General features: G+C 44.8%; 1 pseudogene; it reads left to right on the top strand.

The window, feature by feature from the left end:
- The first annotated feature begins 1,844 nt into the window (after positions 1 to 1,844).
- Positions 1,845 to 22,590, top strand: part of LOC139584795 (mitochondrial inner membrane protease subunit 2-like) — a 196,356-nt pseudogene continuing 175,610 nt past the window's right edge.

Raw genomic sequence — 22,590 nt, 5'->3', positions numbered from 1 at the left:
TTTCAAAGCCCAATTCCCTTTGTAGCATAGGTAATGGAATCTTGGCATCAATCAAACCGTAAAGAGAGAGTGCGGTTTCAGTGCCAAATTCGGGTCTGTGGTGGTATGTATAAACAGCTACAAAAAATACAGATAAACTCTTTAAGTAGATAGTGTGGTCTACAGCTTATCATGAGATACTTTACCTCAGGCGAGCAAAACTTTGAGACTTCCTTAGATATTGTGCACCAGCTGTTGTTTACATAAATGCATAGGCCCCCGCCCCGTGTCTTACCAGAGGCTGCTGTCTGTCTTTCCGATGGAGTGTATAACCCGCCAGCTGTATGTTCTTAATGTCGTCGTTCAGCCACGACTCTGTGAAACATGAGATATTACAGTTTTTAACTTGTTATGGCTGCAGGGGGCGTATTGAAAACTGGAAAATATGTGCCAATTTTCAAACGGCCTCTTAATCAATTTTTGCTCTTACAATATGCATATTATTATTACTATTGGATAGAAAACAGTCTCTAGTTTCTAAAACCGTTTTAATTATTTCTCTAAGTGGAACAGAACTATTTTTACAGCCCATTTCCTATCCGGAAGTGAGATTTCCAAAATCGATGTCGCTCTTCAAGACCTTGTCTATAAAAGGGCATGTCACTTAGGACTGTAGAAACACATCATACGCCTTCCTCTGGGTGTCATGCGGAAGTGAGAGCAGAAATGACTTGATTATCTCGTCCTGGGATTGAACACAACCTCTTGGAGTGAGACTTGCGCACTTAATTTTTTTTTCTGGGCGCGAAGTAGGACCTGGACTCGGCTCCTGGAAAACACTCGTTAAAGGTGAATATGATCTCTGGCTTCGATTTTATTTGATACATGTCACAATATCATCCTAAAGTATGTTTTTTCAATATAGTTTCATTATATTATTGAAATTTATTCTGGACTTTAGACGTGATGCGACGCAAGAATTGGTTCAAGAACGAGAGGTTAGCAACGCACGGCCAGTGTGCTTGCTAATTCAAGAGGGAAATCGTTCGTTCTGGATCGAAATAAAAACGTTTCTGAACAAAGAACCCCTTGGAGAACATTCTGATGGAAGATCAACAAAGATAAGGACCCAATTTGGGATGCTTTTTCATATATCTGTCGAACTGTGCTATGCTACCGTTTGACTAGAATCAATGCTGCTGTGTGCTAGCTATTGTAGTAAGCTAATATAACGATATATTGTGTTTTCGCTGTAAAACACTTCAAAAATCGGAAATATTGGCTCTATTCACAAGATCTTTGTCTTTCTTTATCTATCCACCATATATAGTTCTGAAATGTTTTATGATGTGTAATTAGTAGTTGACGTTGGTGTCTGTATTTTCTCTGGCTACTCCCGTGCGATTTCTGACTGTAGCTATGATGGTAGCAGTAATGTAAAACTGATTTATAGCTAAAATATGCACATTTTTTGAACAAAACATAGATTTATTGTGTAACATGTTATAGGACTGTCATCTGAGGTAGTTTTTTCTAGGTTATTTAGGTTGGTTCTAGGTTAGTTAGGTTGGCTTGTGCATGCTACTTGCATCCTACTTGTGCTGTGAAAAATGTCTGTCCTCCTTTTTTATTTGGTGGTGAGCTAACATAAATATATGTGGTGTTTTCTCTGTAAAACATTTAAAAAATCGGACATGTTGGCTGGATTGACAAGATGTTTATCTTTCAAATGCTGTATTAGACTTGTTAATGTGTGAAAGTTAAATATTTAAAAAAAAATAGATTTTGAATTTCGCGCCCTGCACTTGAGCTGGATGTTGTCATAGGTGTACCGGCGTCGGGCTTGCAGCCATAACAGGTTTTTAATGTCCCGTTGGTAGGATATACATGCTTTCTGATTCTGATCTTCTCAATACAAACTCCCTACTATCTGATTCTCCATTGGTTGTTGAATGCCAAGTTCTTATAGCAGTGTTCCCATTCTGATGGTTTCTTTGATGGTGATTGGGTGAACTGTGTTCTTCTGTCCCAGGTGATGGCTCAGCAGGTGGGGCTGAGTGCAGGTATATCCTGGCATTTGTGAGCGGGTTCTTCGTGGCAGTGCCAGTCACCATTACTGTTCTGGACCGCTTTGCCTATGTAGCACGAGTGGAGGGAGCGTCAATGCAGGTGAGACTCTCTCTCTGTCTCTTTCTCTTTCTCTACCCCCCATCAATTCCTTCTGATCTTATTGTACTTTTTCAAAGCCCAATTCCCTTTGTAGCATAGGTAATGGAATCTTGGCATCAATCAAACCGTAAAGAGAGAGAGGGAGAGGTTCTCTTTATAATGGAAAATATTGGCCTCACCTCACTTGTTTTCAACCTCTATTTTTAATGCAAGTCATAAATACTCAAACCCATGTTTCATTCCGCTGTCAAACAGAGTTAATCTAGAGGTATACACATGTAGCTATACAGGTATCAAGGTAAGGCAGTCAGGCAAATAAGACCCATTGGTTTCACCGCATTGGCTGGGTCTTGTCCTCCGTGTTCAGTGTTGGACGGCAACTTCAGCTTCTTGGGAAAGGTTGACTCGAGAATCTATACAGCGCAATAGCCTTGTAACAATGGAACTGAAGGGCCTTGTAGGAGCTCCATCACTGATGAAAGAAATCTGAATTTCTATGGAACAATAATTGAAATTCCTAAATAAAGACATGTTTCAGTCAAGTCAAATTAAAATGTCAGTCCACAGTTCTTGTTTCCTTTGTACCATCCCTCATGACGTCCAATTACAAATAGTTAATTTGTATTTATATGTTTTTCTAAGAAAGACATCGTGAAATGTAACAACTAATTGTGAAGATGGTTATTGATCTCTATCCTCTCATCCTATACTACTACTTAGTGAATCAATACGTTCACATGCTGAATTCGGTTTCCACTGTTGGAGTTAAATTTGCGAAGACAGACAGTTGCTTTACTTTGCCTCTCCTCCTACAAGGCTGCTACAGTCCTCACAAAACCCTTTGTCTTGCCGTAGGTTGCCTGCAGCACGAGATTGAATTGTTGACCAGACAGTCTTATTTTATTAAACTTTCCAGTGTTATTGTTTTTCAGTTTTTATCAATTCTAGGGTGCTTTCCAGCTAGCAAGCTAGACAATACAGCATGTAATATGGTAAAATATGACTAAAAGTGAAAACGATAACGTATCCAACTGTAACAGAAACATTCCGCGACTGGCAGCACTCGTAGGAATATTTATTTTCAGCAGACAGATAAGAGATATTCTGTCAATTACCCCAGCAAGCATGAAATGGCCTGTGCACATCCTGTTTAATGAATCATTCTGCTTGTGTCATGTCACCCGCCGCTTGGAGTGGGTCTTCGTCACACACTAGCTCTTCGATAAAGTGACAAACAGTTTGTGACAAACTAAGTTGTAAGAATAAATTATTTCTGGGGGGGATTTAAGGGTCTATAGGCCTATACTATTATACAATAGTTGCCGTTATGGTTGTTGTAGAATCCTGTGGAGTTCCATTTCCCACTGAGGGTGAAATGGTTGATTTAGGCTTGTTTGTGGATTCACTGGTTAGAGAAGAGAATTTTGGTGTGTTGTGTTTAGTAGGAAAATAATCTGGGATGTTCCGTCTGAACGTGTCCAAAACTGATGTACTCTGTAACTCACTGTAGTAGTTTTGTGCATAATTCTGTAAGCATGAGTTGTTGAATAGATTATTATTGACCTTTGTACTGACCTTTGCCATGCCCCTGAGTTGTGTGGTTTTAGAATCTTATGAAGCTAGTTAGCCTACAGCCATGTCTCAGGACAATTCTGACCCCTGGGCATGTATCCACAAAGCGTCTCGGAGTAGGAGTGCTGATCTGGGATCAGTTTAGCCTTTAAGATCATAATGTATATGATTATCTGGACAGATCTTAGATCAGCACTCCTACTCTGAGACATTTGGTGGATACGAATCGTGATCTCAAAATCTGAACATAGAGCTGATAGACCTATTCTCAGAATGATGAATGCTTAGAAGGCTGTATGCTTCTTAAAATGCTTCTTGAAATGCAGAATGCTACTGAGTATACTGAGCAGTAGCTACTGCTACTGATTCCATGACAGATAATATACGCACACATTAATCTGACATTTAATATGGTTGAGTAACCTTTCCACACCACTACATTTGAAAGGTAAGATGTTTTATAGAGGGCTACTGTCAAGGCTCAGGAGAAGACCCAGATGCAGACAGTTTCGAAGTAACAAAAGTTTATTACAAAATCAGGGGGGCAGGCAAACGACAGGTCACAGGCAGGCAGAGGTCAGTAGTCCAGAGCAGAGTCTGAAAGGTACAGAACGGAAGGCAGGCTCAGGGCAGGCAGAGGTCAGTAATCCAGGGTGGTATGGCAAGGTACAGAACGACAGGCAGGCTCAGGGTCAGGGCAGGCAGAATGGTCAAAACCGGGAAAGATAGAAAACAGGAACTAGAGACAGACAGGAGCACAGGAAAAAAGCTGGTAGGCTTGACGAAAAACAAAACGAACTGGCAACAGACAACACAGGGGATAATGGCAAAGATGGGCGACGCCTGGAGGGGGGTGGAGACAAACACAAAGACAGGTGAAACAGATCAGGGTGTGACAGCTACTGTGTTTTTTCCACCCGTATCTGTCAGTTTGAATCAGTAGACACAGAAGGACATAGGCTGAAGCCATCACAGTATGGCTTTGCAGGAGGATGACACTTCTCTTTTCTGAGAGGAATATGTCACTTTGAGAACAATATGTCAATTTGAGAACCATATGTTTTTGAGAACAATAGGTCCCTTTGAGAACAATAGGTCCCTTTGAGAACGGTATGTCACTTTGAGAATGGTATGTCACTGAGAACAATAGGTCCCTTTGAGAACGATAGGTCCCTTTGAGAACAATAGGTCCCTTTGAGAACAATAGGTCCCTGAGGTATTCGGGTGTAATGTGTTCAGTCAGTCAGTCAGTCCCATGTTTGTCCCTTCCTTGACCTTAGCTGCTGTATTTCTGTTCAGGAGGACACAAATAACAATGCTGCTGTACTTCTCCCCGATCCTCATATTTTTGTCTATGACTCACCTTATTTGTGTGGGTACGTGTGTGTGTCTCCTCAGCCCTCAATGTGTCCTGAGGGGAATGTGACAGGGTCTGACATGATGCTGCTGAACCGCTGGAGGTTGAGGAACTACCAAGTACGACGAGATGACATTGTGTCAGTCCTGTAAGTAACTACAATTTATCCACCTTTACATACACTGTTGTTTGTTTATTTGCTGTCATACAAACTGGGACCTTGTTTGTTGCTAAGATCAAGTGGATTTCACCTGTGGTACCAATGATGTACTATACTTGTCATATGTGTGTACATGAATAATGACAGGATTGTTGTATTTCGCCCAAAGCCTTTGCCTGTACATCATCCATCCTTACTGTACTGCATGTTGATATGGAAACAACATGTTTCTGTCCGTTCGATATCTGTGTTTCATCTTCTTTTTTTATCCTGATATATCCAGCTGACCTTTTTGAGTCACTGACGACTCTCCCTAGCAATGCTGATATGATTAGTGCTTCTCTCCGAGCCTCCAGGCTCCAGCCATGATACAATAGACCGGTGGTTCCCAGCTCCGGTCTTTCAGTACCCGCAACAGTATAATTTTTTGTTGTGGTCCTGGACAAGCACACCTGATTATACTTGTCAACTAATCATCAAGCCCTTGACAAGTTGAATCAGGTGTTTTTGTCCAGGGATACAACAAACATTTGTGCTGTTGGAAATACTCGAGGACTGGAGTTGGGGAACACTGCAATACACCATGTGATCCATAGAGTGAAGGGCAGGCTGTCCAGTTGAGTTTCATCCTCTCTAAACTATTCTGCTAATCCTCATCCTCGTCCACATCAGTAGATGACGTGTACCACCTTACTTCCCTGCAATCACTCCTCCACTCCCCTGCCGCGCTGAGGAGCACGCAGAACTGGCCTGCTAACCCCTCTTTACCTCTCTCTGTCTCTGTCTCTCTCTCTCTCTCTCTCTCTCTTTCTTTCTCTCTCTCTCTCTCTCTACCTCTCACATGCTCTCTCCCTCTTTCTCTCTCGCTCTCTGTGTGTGTTGAGTAGGCCTCTGCCCACGGCTGGCTGAACAGTGACGCTCTGCTCCCCTATAGCTCCCCTGTGCCGTTGTTAAAGTAGAGAGCCTGTTGACACTGTTGGTTCCACAGCCGAGACTGGAGAGGGAGAGGGAGGGGGGGGAGAGAGGATTACCAAGGCTCCAATTAGAGTGCCACGTCCCACGTCAAGGGTCCCTGCTTTCAGACACACTCTTTGTTCTGAAGCACCGTGGGAAGCCAAATGTGGCCCTGGCTGCTAATGAAAAGTCTGCGTCACAAATGGCACTCTATTCCCTATATAGTGCACTACTTTTGACAAGGGCCCATAGGGATGTAAGGAAATAGGGTGTTATTTGGGAATCAGTCAAAATCTCCCCTGAAAAAAGTATCCTCTCGCAATCTCTCCTCGTAGACTCAAGTCCCTGGGCGCACTAATCCCAGCCTACTTATCTGTTTTTGTTTTTGCGATGGCTTCTGAGATTTCTTCTGAGACACCCCTTCTAGCTCTGTGACTCTACTGTAGCTACGATATTGAGGAAAATGTTACTTTTTATGCCTGTGATATGTGCTTGTCCCACTTAGTTATTTTAAGATGAATGCACTAACTGTAAGTCGCTCTGGATAAGAGCGTCTATTAAGAAAATATATATATTTTTTATTTCACCTTTATTTAACCAGGTAGACTAGTTGAGAACAAGTTCTCATTTACAACTGCGAGCATCATTGATATATACAGAGAAAAGAGTCGGAGAATTGAACCCTGTGGCACACCCATAGAATCTGTCAGAGGTCCAGGACAGGACCTCCGATTTGACACACTGAACTCTATCTGAGAAGTAGTTGGTGAACCAGGCGAGGCAGTCATTTGAGAAACCAAGGCTATTGAGTCTGCCGATAAGAATGCGGTGATTGACCGAGTCGAAAGCCTTGGCCAGGTCGATGAAGACAGCTACACAGTAGTCTTTTGGTGGTGGTTATGATATCGTTTAGGACCTTGAGCGTGGCTGAGGTGCACCCATGAACCAGCTCGGAAACCAGATTGCATAGTGGAGAAGGTACGGTGGGATTCGAAATGGTCGGGGATCTGTTGTTAACTTGGCTTTCGAAGATTTTAGAAAGGCAGGGCAGGATGGATATAGGTCTATAACAGTTTGGGTCTAGAGTGTCTCCCCCTTTGAAGAGGGGGATGACCGCAGCAGCTTTCCAATCTTTGGGGATCTCAGACGATACGAAAGAGAGGTTGAACAGGCTAGTAATAGGGGTTGCAACAATTTTGGTGGATAATTTTAGAAAGAGAGGCTCCAGATTGTCTAGCCCAGCTGATTTGTAGGGATCCAGATTTTGCAGCTCTTTCAGAACATCAGCTGTCTGGATTTGGGTGAAGGAGAATTAGGGGGGGGGGGGGGGGGGGCTTGGGCAAGTTTCTGCGGGGGGTGCAGAGCTGTTGGCCGGGGCAGGGGTAGCCAGGTGGAAAGCATGGCCAGCCGTTGAAAAATGCTTATTGAAATGATTGATTATTGTAGATTTATCGGTGGTGACGAAAATGTAAAACGTAAATGTCTGATGCATTTGTGTTGTGTTGCTTTGATGGTATACAGGTTTGATGTTGTTTGATGTGGAAGAGCAAGGGGTCATGAATAGGCAGACATGTTTTAGTTTGATTTATTCACATTAAAGAAGACAAGTGAAAAACAAAAGCGTGCACATAAAAACATGACAAAAACACTGTGCAGGTGAGGTTGGAAACCCAAGAGGGCTTACAGTTGAAGTCGGAAGTTTACATAAACTTAGGTTGGAGTCATTAAAACTCATTTTTCAATCACTCCACAAATTTCTTGTTAACAAACTATAGTTTTGTTAAGTCTATCAGGACATCTGCTTTGTGCATGACACAAGTCATTTTTCCAACAATTGTTTACAGACAGATTATTTCACTGTATCACAATTCCAGTGGGTAAGAAGTTTACATACACTAAGATGACTGTGCCTTTAAACAGCTTGGAACATTCCAGAAAATGATGTCATGGCTTTAGAAGCTTCTGATAGCCAATTCTGATAGCTAGGCCAATTGACATAATCAAAATAAATCAGCCAATTGGAGACCTCCACAAGTATGGTTCATCCTTGGGAGCAATTTCTAAATTGGGTGAAGGTACCACGTTCATCTGTACAAACAATAGTACACAAGTATAAACACCATGGAACCACGTAGCCATCATACCGCTCAAGAAGGAGACGCATTCTGTCTCCTAGAGATGAACGTACTTTGGTGCGAAAAGTGCAAATCAATCCCAGAACAACAGCAAAGGACCTTGTGAAGATGCTGGAGGAAACTGGTACAAAAGTATCTATATCCACAGTAAAACGAGTCCTTATTGACATAACCTGAAAGGCCGCTCAGCAAGGAAGAAGCCACTGCTCCAAAACCTCCATAAAAAAGCCAGACTACAGTTTGCAACTGCACATGGTGACAAATATCATACTTTTTGGAGAAATGTCCTCTGGTCTGATGAAACAAAAATAGAACTGTTTGGTCATAATGACCATCATTTTGTTTGGAGGAAAAAGGGGGAAGCTTGCAAGTCGAAGAACACCATCCCAACCATGAAGCACGGGGGTGGCAGCATCATGTTGTGGGGGTGCTATGCTGCAGGAGGGACTGGTGCACTTCACAAAATAGATGTTATCATGAGGTTGGAAAATTATGTGGATATATTGAAGCAACATCTCAAGACATCAGTCAAGAAGTTAAAGCTTGGTCGCAAATGGGTCTTCCAAATGGACAATGACCCCAAGCATACTTCCAAAGTTGTGGCAAATTGGCTTAAGGACAACAAAGTCAAGGTATTGGAGTGGCCATCACAAAGCCCTGATTTCAAGCCTAGATCAAATTTGTAGGCAGAACTGAAAAAGCGTGTGCGAGCAAGGAGGCCTAGAAACCTGACTCAGTTACACCAGCTCTGTCAGGAGGAATGGGCCAAATTCACCCAACTTATTGTGGGAAGCTTGTGGAAGGCTACCTGAAATGTTGGACCCAAGTTAAACAATTTCAAGGCAATGCTACCAAATACTAACTGAGTGTATGTAAACTTCTGACCCACTTGGAATGTGATGAAAGAAATAAAAGCTGAAGTAAATAGTTCTCTACTATTATTCTGACATTTCACATTCTTAAAATAAAGTGGTGATCCTAACTGACCTAAGACAGGGAATTTTTACTGGAATTAAATGTCAGGAATTGTGAAAAACTGAGTTGAAATGTATTTGGCTAAGGTGTATGTAAACTTCCGACTTCAACTGTATATAAAAACCACACCTAAAAGACACAGTTAAGAAATATGTAACTGCTTGGTGTATTTTCTGTCTTCATCAGCTAAACTGTGTTTGACAACCTCTGTCTCCTTTGGTACATTGCTTCAGAAATGTTTCATTTATTTTGGTTCTACATTACTATTCTAATTCAGCATGAATGTCCACATACCACCCATTAATGCATTTCTCCCTTAGAAAATACCTATTCTGTCCTCAATGGGGCTACCTGGTTAAATAAAGGTTACATATAATAAATAATAAATTGCTGTGGGGTTTGATGTGATGTGCCCTGTGGGTTGAGTGGGCTGAGACAGACAGCGGCAGGCAGGCAGGAAAGCAGGCAGGATAAATCCCTCTTTCATAATTACCCCAAGATGGCAGCCTCTCCCTTCCCTGCAGGGGATGTGTTGTTCAGCCATTACAGAGCTCTACAGTGAGAACATTTTACTTGCATATGAGCCTACATTTTTCAACTGAGGCGCACACGTGCTCCTTGTAAGAAAGGTCAGCGTAGAGCCTTGCATTATGAGGCACTATTCCTGGCAGAGTGGAGAGAGGGAGTGAAGGAGATTGAGGGAGGGGGGCAGAGAGGGAAGAAGACAGGGAGCTGGAAAGGGGGAGTGGAGGAAGGAGAGAGAGAGAGCTAGCACTGAATGCTAATCTAACGTAATCTGACATTGGGTTTAGCCTGAGAGCACTGTTTGAATCTTATATGGAAAATGATTTAAACAGTAACAATGTTACCGCGGTCAATGCTAAGTGATAAGGCAGTGTCTTATGGCAATGTAGTCACACACCACAGAAATAGAATTACAGACTCGAATGAGAATACCCATTCAAGTAATTATATTTCTATGGTACACACACTCAGTATGCAGTAGTATATTATGGTAATAAAGGAGCTGTGTGTATTTGTGTCTGTTCACAAACTATCTATCTCTGGTATTGAGATGATTCCTGCATCAGATCACCCATGTACATCATAATAATACATATGATTTATATAGCACTTTCCTAAGACCCAAACGCACTTCATATCATCATATCCTAACCTTATTTTATTATCTTATTCTTTTAAGCTTTGCATATCCACCAATTAACCTACATGCTTTTGAGAATGATTAAAAATGGCAACGTGAAATACTGTCGATCTGTTTTGACAGCCTTGGTCGAGAGGGATTTCATTAAAACCACAAAAAGCTGCTTTCTTATGTGCCAAAAAATCTCACCCTGGCCTGTACTGTATTTACATTTCAAATGTGATATTGGACTACTGCTACGGTAAGTCAGACTGATTTCCTACTGTAATTGGTACTCATTTTAAACACAAATTGTCCAAGGGAATATTCCGGTCCTCTGAGTAATTTCTTATTTACAGAATAGACTACTCCTCGTTTCAGGGCCAGGCCATAGCAGTGGATGAGGAAAATGGTTCTGTCAGCATGTTTATGAGTGCATATACTGTATGTAAAGCTATCCACCACATTGGGTATTTGTCATGCTTTCAGACAAGACCATTACAAAGATGATTGATTTTATGTTCTGCTGTGAACATAACCATTCGGTTCTGAGCAGCCCTGGAAACAGATTTCTGCAAAATATAATTTTCTTGTGGAAAGGGAGAAGTGCTTCTCCCCGAGTTATAAACAGGTGTCATAACAGATGACTAAATCCCCTTTCCTGGCAGTGTTCTTTTGTTTATGACAACGTTTTACGATTACCATCCTGGTACAAGACGAGAGAAAAACAGAAGTTTAAAGTTTTGACGCAAAAGTTTTGCCCTTCTAAAAGTGTATGAATATTCATGGTATGCACAGCAGCAGCTCGGTAAACCTTCAAAAGCTTCAAGTCTTCATTCTCTGAAGTTTCTTCTCTTCCTGTTGCTTGTCTTTGAAGTGGGGATGCCAAGAAGAGAGAAACAGCATTCCTCCAGTTTGGTTGGACTGTATTGAGTTTGTGTAATTAGCATCAACAGAATCCAGTTCAGTTACAGCTCACAGAACTCCGGTACATCCCAGCTTTGTTAAGCTATGTTTTAGCCAGCCATGACCAAAGCCCATTGTTTTGGGATTGGGTTTAGAAAAAAAGAGGAAACAGAGGGGAAAAAATGGCAAGCAAAAGCCTCTGAAATACTTAATCTAGGAGACTCTGAGCTGACAATCTCCCCTCTGCAGAAATGTTGCTGGGGCAACAGCGGGAACGCGGTCAGTGGAGGTAGGAGTTCCTTCCTGGAAACAGGAACAGGGGAGCTCTTCCATGAGCCATGAGGTCCCTGTGGAAACAGGGATTTGTCTAATTTGTCCTGGGATATAAACACTGTGTCACGCCCTGGCCTTAGTTATCTTTGTTTTCTTTATTATTTTAGTTAGGTCAGGGTGTGACATGGGGGATGTTTGTGTTTTTTGTCTAGTCTAGGGTGTGTGTATTGTCTAGGGGGTTTTGGTAGAGTTCATGGGGTTGTGTTCAGTGTAGGTGTTTATGTAAGTCTATGGTTGCCTGGATTGGTTCTCAATTAGAGACAGCTGTCTATCGTTGTCTCTGATTGAGAGTCATATTTAGGCAGCCATAGGCATTAGGTAGGTTGAGGGTAATTGTCTATGTTTGACGTTAGTAGCTTGTGTCTGCACTTTCGTTTGTTAGCTTCACGGTCGTTTGTTGTTTTGTCTAGTTTGTATTTAGTGTTCGTGTTTGTTTCATCTTCAAAATAAAAGAAGATGTATTTATATCACGCTGCGCCTTGGTCCTCTCTTTCACCTAAAGACGATCGTGACAGAATTACCCACCACAAAAGGACCAAGCAGCGTGATAAGGAGCAGCAGGAGCAGCGAACACAGGATTCATGGACTTGGGAAGAAATACTGGACGGTAAGGGACCTTGGGCACAACCGGGAGAATATCGCCTCCCTCGTGAAGAGCTGGAGGCAGCTAAAGCCGAGAGGAGGCGGTATGAGGAGGCAGCACGGAAGCGAGGCTGGAAGCCTGAGAGTCAAGCCCAAAAATGTATTGGGGGGGGGCTACAAGGGAGTGTGGCGAAGTCAGGTAGGAGACCTGCGCCAACTCCCCGAGCTTACCGTGGAGAGCGAGAGTACGGGCAGACACCGTGTTATGCAGTAAAGCGCACGGTGTCTCCTGTACGTGTGCTTAGCCCGGTGTGGTACATTCCAGCTCCACGTATCGGCCGGGCTAGATTGAGCATTGATCCAGGTGCCATGAAGCCGGCTCAACGCGTCTGGTCTCCAGTGCGTCTTCTCGGGCCGGCATACATGGCACCAGCCTTACGCATGGTGTCCCCGGTTCGCCAACACAACCCAGTGCGGGTTATTCCACCTCCCCGCACTGGTCGGGCTACGGGGAGCATTCAACCAGGTAAGGTTGGGCAGGCTCGGTGCTCAAGGGAGCCAGTACGCCTGCACGGTCCGGTATATCCGGCACCACCTCCCCGCCCCAGCCCAGTACCACCAGTGCCAACACCACGCACCAGGCTTCCAGTGTGTCTCCAGAGCCCTGTTCCTCCTCCACGCACTCGCCCTGTGGTGCGTGTCTCCAGCCCAGTACCACCAGTTCCGGCACCACGCACCAAGCCTCCTGTGCGTCTCCAGAGTCCTGTGCGCCCTGTTGCTGCTCCCCGCACTAGCCTTGAGGTGCGTGTCCTTAGCCCGGTACCTCCAGTTCCGGCACCACACACCAGGCCTACTGTGCGCCTCAGCCGGCCAGAGTCTGCCGTCTGCCCAGCGCTATCTGAGCTGCCTGCCTGCCCAGAGCCATCTGAGCTGCCTGCCTGCCCAGAGCCATCTGAGCTGCCTGCCTGCCCAGAGCCATCTGAGCTGCCTGCCTGCCCAGAGCCATCTGAGCTGCCTGCCTGCCCAGCGCCATCTGAGCTGCCTGCCTACCCAGCGCCATCTGAGCCGTCCATCTGTCCCGAGCCGTCAGAGCCGTCCGTCTGTCCCGAGCCGTCAGAGCCGCCCGTCTGTCCCGAGCCGTCAGAGCCGCCCGTCTGTCCCGAGCCGTCAGAGCCGCCCGTCTGTCCCGAGCCGTCAGAGCCGCCCGTCTGTCCCGAGCCGTCAGAGCCGCCCGTCTGTCCCGAGCCGTCAGAGCCGCCCGTCTGTCCCGAGCCGCCAGAGCCGCCCGCCAGTCAGGAGCCGCCAGAGCCGCCCGCCAGTCAGGAGCCGCCAGAGCCGCCCGCCAGTCAGGAGCCGCCAGAGCCGCCCGCCAGTCAGGAGCCGCCAGAGCCGCCCGCCAGTCAGGAGCCGCCAGAGCCGCCCGCCAGTCAGGAGCCGCCAGAGCCGCCCGCCAGTCAGGAGCCGCCCGCCAGTCAGGAGCCGCCCGCCAGTCAGGAGCCGCCAGAGCCGCCCGCCAGTCAGGAGCCGCCAGAGCCGCCCGCCAGTCAGGAGCCGCCAGAACCGCCCGCCAGTCAGGAGCCGCCAGAGCCGCCCGCCAGTCATGAGCTGCCCTCCAGTCATGAGCTGCCCTCCAGTCATGAGCTGCCCTCCAGTCCGGAGCTGCCCCCCAGTCCGGAGCTGCCCCCCAGTCCGGAGCTGCCCCCCAGTCCGGAGCTGCCCCCCAGTCCGGAGCTGCCCCCCAGTCCGGAGCTGCCCCTCAGTCCGGAGCTGCCCCTCAGTCCGGAGCTGCCCCTCAGTCCGGAGCTGCCCCTCAGTCCGGAGCTGCCCCTCAGTCCGGAGCTGCCCCTCAGTCCGGAGCTGCCCATCCTTCTGGAGCTGCCCCTCCGTCCAGTGGTGCCCTCTGGGATGGTCTTCAGTCTGGGACTCGCTGCAAGGGTCGCCGTTCCAGAGGCGCCACCAAAGCGGGTATTGACTCTGGTGGAGTGGGGTCCACGTCCCGCACCCGAGCCGCCGCCGTATGAAGGCCCACACGGATCCTCCCCTTCTGTGTCAGGTTTTGCGTCCGGAGTCCGCACCTTTGGGGGGGGGGGGGGGGGGTACTGTCACGCCCTGGCCTTAGTTATCTTTGTTTTCTTTATTATTTTAGTTAGGTCAGGGTGTGACATGGGGAATGTTTGTGTTTTTTGTCTAGTCTAGGGTGTGTGTATTGTCTAGGGGGTTTTGGTAGAGTTCATGGGGTTGTGTTCAGTGTAGGTGTTTATGTAAGTCTATGGTTGCCTGGATTGGTTCTCAATTAGAGACAGCTGTCTATCGTTGTCTCTGATTGAGAGTCATATTTAGGCAGCCATAGGCATTAGGTAGGTTGTGGGTAATTGTCTATGTTTGACGTTAGTAGCTTGTGTCTGCACTTTCGTTTGTTAGCTTCACGGTCGTTTGTTGTTTTGTCTAGTTTGTATTTAGTGTTCGTGTTTGTTTCATCTTCAAAATAAAAGAAGATGTATTTATATCACGCTGAGCCTTGGTCCTCTCTTTCACCTAAAGACGATCGTGACACACTGAGTTGTTATTTTACCTGAAATGCCCAAGGTCCTCTACTCCGACAATTAATCCACACATAAAACGGTCAACCAAATCGTTTCTAGTCATCTACTCCTCCTTCTAGGCTTTTTCTTCTCTTGACTTTATATTGCGATTGGCAACTTTCATAAATTAGGTCCATTACTGCCACTGACCTCGTTCATCTTTCAGTCACCCACATGGGTATAACCAATGAGGAGATGGCTGCTTCTATAAACCAATGAGGAGATGGGAGAGGCAGGACTTGCAGCGTGATCTGCATCACAAATAGAACTGACTCCTATTTTAGCCCTTGGCAACGCAGACACTCGTTGGCACGCGAGAGCAGTGTGGGTGCAATAATTGAATAATATAGATTTCTAAATTTATGCACGCGACGTGAGCAGTGTAGTCAGCCTCTTACTGGAAAGAAAATTAAGCTTATTTGAAGAATTGTTCGAATAAGTGATTTTTTGTGTCTGCAAGGCTGCACTTCCTATTCATGCATGCATCGGGCTATGAAACACATTTTTACGGCCACACTAATTGGGTAAGATGGCGCCGACGGAGGTCATCTCGCCTCGAGCTCCTACAAAACATTGTAGGTTTCTACTTTTTCTAGTGCTTTTTCTAGTGTTTTCTCAAATGTTCTTACTCAGTTTGTTTTGTGCATTACTTCATACACCCGGTCAGAGCTATTGGAATATGAATCATCATCCACCCAACCTTCCTGAATTCCCAGAGACAGAGGAACAATGGGTTAAAAAAAATGACGTTTTCGTCTTTTGAGCTTCTAGTCATGAAATCTATGCAGCCTACTCAATCACTTTTTATAGCTACTGTTTACAGGCCTCCTGGGCCATATACAGCGTTCCTCACTGAGTTCCCTGAATTCCTATCTGTCCTTGTAGTCATAGCAGATAATATTCCAATTTTTGGTGTTTTTAATATTCACATGGAAAAGTCCACAGACCCACTCCAAAAGGCTTTCGGAGCCATCATCGACTCAGTGGGTTTTGTCCAACATGTCTCTGGACCTACTCACTGCCACAGTCATACTCTGGACCTAGTTTTGTCCCATGGAATAAATGTTGTAGATCTTAATGTTTTTCCTCATAATCCTGGACTATCGGACCACCATTTTATTACGTTTGCAATCGCAACAAATAATCTGCTCAGACCCCAACCAAGGAGCATCAAAAGTCGTGCTATAAATTCTCAGACAACACAAAGATTCCTTGATGCCCTTCCAGACTCCTTCTGCCTACTCAAGGACGTCAGAGGACAAAAATCAGTTAACCACCTAACTGAGGAACTCAATTTAACCTTGCGCATTACCCTAGATGCAGTTACACCCCTAAAAACTAAAAACATTTGTCATAAGAAACTAGCTCCCTGGTATACAGAAAATACCCGAGCTCTGAAGCAAGCTTCCAGAAAATTGGAACGGAAATGGCGCCACACCAAACTGGAAGTCTTCCGACTAGCTTGGAAAGATAGTACCGTGCAGTATCGAAGAGCCCTCACTGCTGCTCGATCATCCTATTTTTCCAACTTAATTGAGGAAAATAAGAACAATCCCAAATTTATTTTTGATACTGTCGCAAAGCTCACTAAAAAGCAGCATTCCCCAAGTGAGGATGACTTTCACTTCAGCAGTAACAAATTCATGAACTTCTTTGAGGAAAAGATCATGATCATTAGAAAGCAAAGTACGGACTCCTTTTTAAATCTGCGTATTCCTCCAAAGCTCAGCTGTCCTGAGTCTGCACAACTCTGCCAGGACCTAGGATCAAGAGAGACACTTAAGTGTTTTAGTACTATATCTCTTGACACAATGATGAAAATAATCATGGCCTCTAAACCTTCAAGCTGCATACTGGACCCTATTCTAACTAAACTACTTAAAGAGCTGCTTCATGTGCTTGCCCTTCTATGTTGAACATAATAAACGGCTCTCTATCCACCGGATGTGTACCAAACTCACTAAAAGTGGCAGTAATAAAGCCTCTCTTGAAAAAGCCAAACCTTGACCCAGAAAATATAAAAAACTATCGGCCTATATCGAATCTTCCATTCGTCTCAAAATATTTTGAAAAATCTGCCTTCCTGAAGACAAACAATGTATACGAAATGCTTCAGTCTGGTTTTAGACCCCATCATAGCACTGAGACTGCACTTGTGAAGGTGGTAAATGACCTTTTAACTTCTTTCAGCTAGGAGGCAGAATTTTTATGTTTGGAAAAATAACATTCCCAAGGTAAACAGACTATTTCTCAGGCTCAGATATTAGAATATGCATATAATTGACAGATTAGGATAGAAAACACTCTAAAGTTTCCAAAACTGTCAAGATATTGTCTGTGAGTATAACAGAACTGATTTTGCAGGCGAAAACCTGAGGAACTCCAAACCGGAAGTGCATTTATTTTATTTTATCCCTGTTCCATTGCTTAACCCTCATCCATTTAAAGGGGTATCAACCAGATTCCTTTTCCAATGGCTTTCTCAGGCTGTGACCAGGCCTTAGACATAGTTTCAAGCTTTTATTTTGAAAATTTGCGAGATTTATCAAAACGCGTCAGGTGTCCTTTGATTAGTTCCTGCACAGGAGAGATGTGGCTCGACATTTTCTTTCTCTGTAGTATTGAACAGTTTACCGTCCGGTTGAAATATGATCGATTATGTATGTTAATTAAAAACAACCTGAGGATTGATTATAAAAAACCTTTGACATGTTTCGACGAACATTACGGATACTTTTTGGAATTTTCGTCTGCCCTTCAGGACCGGAACGAGCTTGTGTTTTTCTGAACATAATGCGCAAACCAAATGGTGTTTTTTTGTTATAAAACAAATCTTTATCGAACAAAAATAACAATTATTGTGTAACTGGGAGTCTCGTGAGTGCAAACATCCGAAGTTTATCAAAGGTAAGCGATTAATTATTTTCTGACTTTCGTGACCAAGCTAATTTAAGGCTAGCTGTTCTAGCAGTGATTGATACACTCACAAACGCTTGGATTGCTTTTTTTGCATATTTTCAAAATCTAACACGATAGGTGGATTAACAACAAGCTAAGCTGTGTTTTGGTATATTTCACTTGTGATTCCATGTATATAAATATTTTTAGTATTATTTTTGAATTTGGCGCTCTGCAATTCAGCGGTTGTTTACGAAAATGATCCCGCTAAAGGGATCCGTGTGGCAAGAAGTTTGGCGTCAGACCGAGGCTCTGCATCTGTCCTCGTGCTACTAGACCTTAGTGCTGCCTTTGATACCATCGATCACCACATTCTTTTGGAGAGATTGGAAACCCAAATTGGTCTACACGGACAAGTTCTGGCCTGGTTTAGATCTTATCTGTCGGAAAGATATCAGTTTGTCTCTGTGAATGGTTTGTCCTCTGACAAATCAACTGTACATTTCGGTGTTCCTCAAGGTTCCGTTTTGGGACCACTATTGTTTTCACTATATATTTTACCTCTTGGGGGATGTCATTCGAAAACATAATGTTAACTTTCACTGCTATGCGGATGACACACAGCTGTACATTTCAATGAAACATGGTGAAGCCCCAAAATTGCCCTCGCTAGAAGCTTGTGTTTCAGACATAAGAAAGCGGATGGCTGAAAACGTTCTACTTTTAAACTCGGACAAAACAGAGATGCTTGTTCTAGGTCCCAAGAAACAAAGAGAACTTCTGTTGAATCTGACAATTAATCTTGATGGTTGTAAAGTCGTCTCAATTAAAACTGTGAAGGACCTCGGCGTTACTCTGGACCCTGATCTCTCTTTTGACGAACATATCAAGACTGTTTCAAGGACAGCTGTTTTCCATCTACGTAACATTGCAAAAATCTGAAATTTTCTGTCCAAAAATTATGCAGAGAAATTGGTCCATGCTTTTGTTACTTCTAGGTTGGACTACTGCAATGCTCTACTTTCCGGCTACTCGGATAAAGCACTAAATAAACTTCAGTTAGTGCTAAATACGGCTGCTAGAATCCTGACTAGAACCAAAACATTTGATCACATTACTCCAGTGCTAGCCTCCCTACACTGGCTTCCTGTTAAGACAAGGGCTGATTTCAAGGTTTTACTGTTAACCTACAAAGCGTTACATGGGCTTGCTCCTACCTATCTTTCCGAGTTGGTCCTGCCGTACATACCTACACGTACGCTACGGTCACAAGACGCAGGCCTCCTAATTGTCCCTAGAATTTCTAAGCAAACAGCTAGAGGCAGGGCTTTCTCCTATAGATCTCCATTTTTATGGAATGGTCTGCCTACCCATGTGAGAGACGCAGACTCGGTCTCAACTTTTAAGTCTTTACTGAAGACTCATCTCTTCAGTGGGTCATATGATTGAGTGTAGTCTGGCCCAGGAGTGTGAAGGTGAACGAAAAGGCTCTGGAGCAACGAACTGCCCTTGCTGTCTCTGCCTGGCCGGTTCCCCTCTCTCCACTGGGATTCTCTGCCTCTAACGCTATTACAGGGGCTGAGTCACTTGCTTACTGGTGCTCTTTCATGCCGTCCCTAGGAGGGGTGCGTCACTTGAGTGGGTTGAGTCACTGACGTGATCTTCCTGTCTGGGTTGGCGCCCCCCCTTGGGTTCTGCCGTGGCGGAGATCTTTGTGGGCTATACTCGGCCTTGTCTCAGGATGGTAAGTTGGTGGTTGAAGGTATCCCTCTAGTGGTGTGGGGGCTGTGCTTTGGCAAAGTGGGTGGGGTTATATCCTTCCTCTTTGGCCCTGTCCGGGGGTATCATCGGATGGGGCCACAGTGTCTCCTGACCTCTCCTGTCTCAGCCTCCAGTATTTATGCTGCAGTAGTGTATGTGTCGGGGGGCTAGGGTCAGTTTGTTATATCTGGAGTACTTATCCTGTCTTATCTGGTGTCCTGTGTGAATTTAAGTATGTTCTCTCTAATTCTCTCTTTCTTTCTCTCTCTCGGAGGACCTGAGCCCTAGGACCATGCCTCAGGACGACCTGGCATGATGACTCCTTGCTGTCCCCAGTACACCTGGCCGTGCTGTTGCTCCAGTTTCAACTGTTCTGCCTGCGGCTATGGAACCCTGACCTGTTCACCGGACGTGCTACCTGTCCCAGACATGCTGTTTTCAACTCTCTAGAGACCGCAGGAGCGGTAGAGATACTCTTAATGATCGGCTATGAAAAGCCAACTGACATTTACTCCTGAGGTGCTGACTTGCTGCACCCTCGACAACTACTGTGATTATTATTATTTGACCATGCTGGTCATTTATGAACATTTGAACATCTTGGCTATGTTCTGTTATAATCTCCGTCCGGCACAGCCAGAAGAGGACTGGCCACCCCTCTCCATAGACACACATTGGTAGTAGAATGGCCTTACTGAAGAGCTCAGTGACTTTCAATGTGGCACCGTCATAGGATGCCACCTTTCCAACAAGTCAGTTTGTCAAATTTCTGCACTGCTAGAGCTGCCCCGGTCAACTGTAAATGCTGTTGACCGGGGCAAACATCTAGGAGCAACAACGGCTCAGCAGCAAAGTGTTAGGCCACACAAGCTTACAGAACGCGATGGCTGAGTGCTGAACTGCATAGCGTGTTAAATGTGTCTGTCCTTGGTTGCAACGCTCACTACTGAGTTCCAAACTGCCTCTGGAAGCACCGTCAGCACAAGAACTGTTCATCGGGAGCTTTATGAAATGCGTTTCCATGGCCGAGCAGCCGCACACAAGCCTAAGAACACCATGTGCAATACTAAGCGTTGGCTGGAAGTGGTGTAAAGATTGCCACCCTTGGACACTGGAGCAGTGGACACGTATTCTCTAGAGTTATGAATCATGCTTCACCATATGGCAGTCCGACGAATTAATCTGGGTTTTAAATCAAATCACATTTTACTTGAAACATGCGCGAATACAACAAGTGTAGATCTTACAGTGAAAAACTTACTTACAAGCCCTTAACCAACAATGCAGTTAAGAAGAAATATATATATACAGTGGGGAGAACAAGTATTTGATACACTGCCGATTTTGCAGGTTTTCCTACTTACAAAGCATGTAGAGGTCTGTAATTTTTATCATAGGTACACTTCAACTATGAGAGACGGAATCTAAAACAAAAATCCAGAAAATCACATTGTATGATTTTTAAGTAATTAATTTGCATTTTATTGCATGACATAAGTATTTGATACATCAGAAAAGCAGAACTTAATATTTGGTACAGAAACCTTTGTTTGCAATTACAGAGATCATACGTTTCCTGTAGTTCTTGACTAGGTTTGCACACACTGCAGCAGGGATTTTGGCCCACTCCTCCCTACAGATCTTCTCCAGATCCTTCAGGTTTCGGGGCTGTCGCTGGGCAATACGGACTTTCAGCTCCCTCCAAAGATTTTCTATTGGGTTCAGGTCTGGAGACTGGCTAGGCCACTCCAGGACCTTGAGATGCTTCTTACGGAGCCACTCCTTAGTTGCCATGGCTGTGTGCTTTGTGTCGTTGTCATGCTGGAAGACCCAGCCACGACCCATCTTCAATGCTCTTACTGAGGGAAGGAGGTTGTTGGCCAAGATCTCGCGATACATGGCCCCATCCATCCTCCCCTCAATACGGTGCAGTCGTCCTGTCCCCTTTGCAGAAAAGCATCCCCAAAGAATGATGTTTCCACCTCCATGCTTCACGGTTGGGATGGTGTTCTTGGGGTTGTACTCATACTTCTTCTTCCTCCAAACACGGCGAGTGGAGTTAGACCAAAAAGCTCTATTTTTGTCTCATCAGACCACATGACCTTCTCCCATTCCTCCTCTGGATCATCCAGATGGTCATTGGCAAACTTCAGACAGGCCTGTACATGCACTGGCTTAAGCAGGGGGACCTTGCGTGCGCTGCAGGATTTTAATCCATGACGGCGTAGTGTGTTACTAATGGTTTTCTTTGAGACTGTGGTCCCAGCTCTCTTCAGGTCATTGACCAGGTCCTGCCGTGTAGTTCTGGGCTGATCCCTCACCTTCCTCATGATCATTGATGCCCCACGAGGTGAAATCTTGCATGGAGCCCCAGACCGAGGGTGATTGACCGTCATCCTGAACTTCTTCCATTTTCTAATAATTGCGCCAACAGTTGTTTCCTTCTCACCAAGCTGCTTGCCTATTGTCCTGTAGCCCATCCCAGCCTTGTGCAGGTCTACAATTTTATCCCTGATGTCCTTACACAGCTCTCTGGTCTTGGCCATTGTGGAGAGGTTGGAATCTGTTTGATTGTGTGTGGACAGGTGTCTTTTATACAGGTAACGAGTTCAAACAGGTGCAGTTAATACAGGTAATGAGTAGAGAACAGGAGGGCTTCTTAAAGAAAAACTAACAGGTCTGTGAGAGCCGGAATTCTTACTGGTTGGTAGGTGATCAAATACTTATGTCATGCAATAAAATGCAAATTAATTATTTAAAAATCATACAATGTGATTTTCTGGATTTTTGTTTTAGATTCCGTCTCTCACAGTTGAAGTGTACCTATGATAAAAATTACAGACCTCTACATGCTTTGTAAGTAGGAAAACCTGCAAAATCGGCAGTGTATCAAATACTTGTTCTCCCCACTGTAGATACTTTTGTACCAGTTTCCTCCAGCATCTTCACAAGGTCCTTTGCTGTTGTTCTGGGATGGATTTGCACTTTTCGCACCAAAGTACGTTCATCTCTAGGAGACAGAACACGTCTCCTTCCTGAGTGGTTTAACAGCTGCGTGGTCCCATGGTTGTAATGGTTCTCCT

Source organism: Salvelinus alpinus, chromosome 9, assembly GCF_045679555.1.
Source record: "Salvelinus alpinus chromosome 9, SLU_Salpinus.1, whole genome shotgun sequence".
Lineage (NCBI taxonomy): Eukaryota > Metazoa > Chordata > Actinopteri > Salmoniformes > Salmonidae > Salvelinus > Salvelinus alpinus.
Note: the sequence above shows the minus strand (reverse complement) of the source record. Positions and strands in the feature narration are given on the sequence as shown.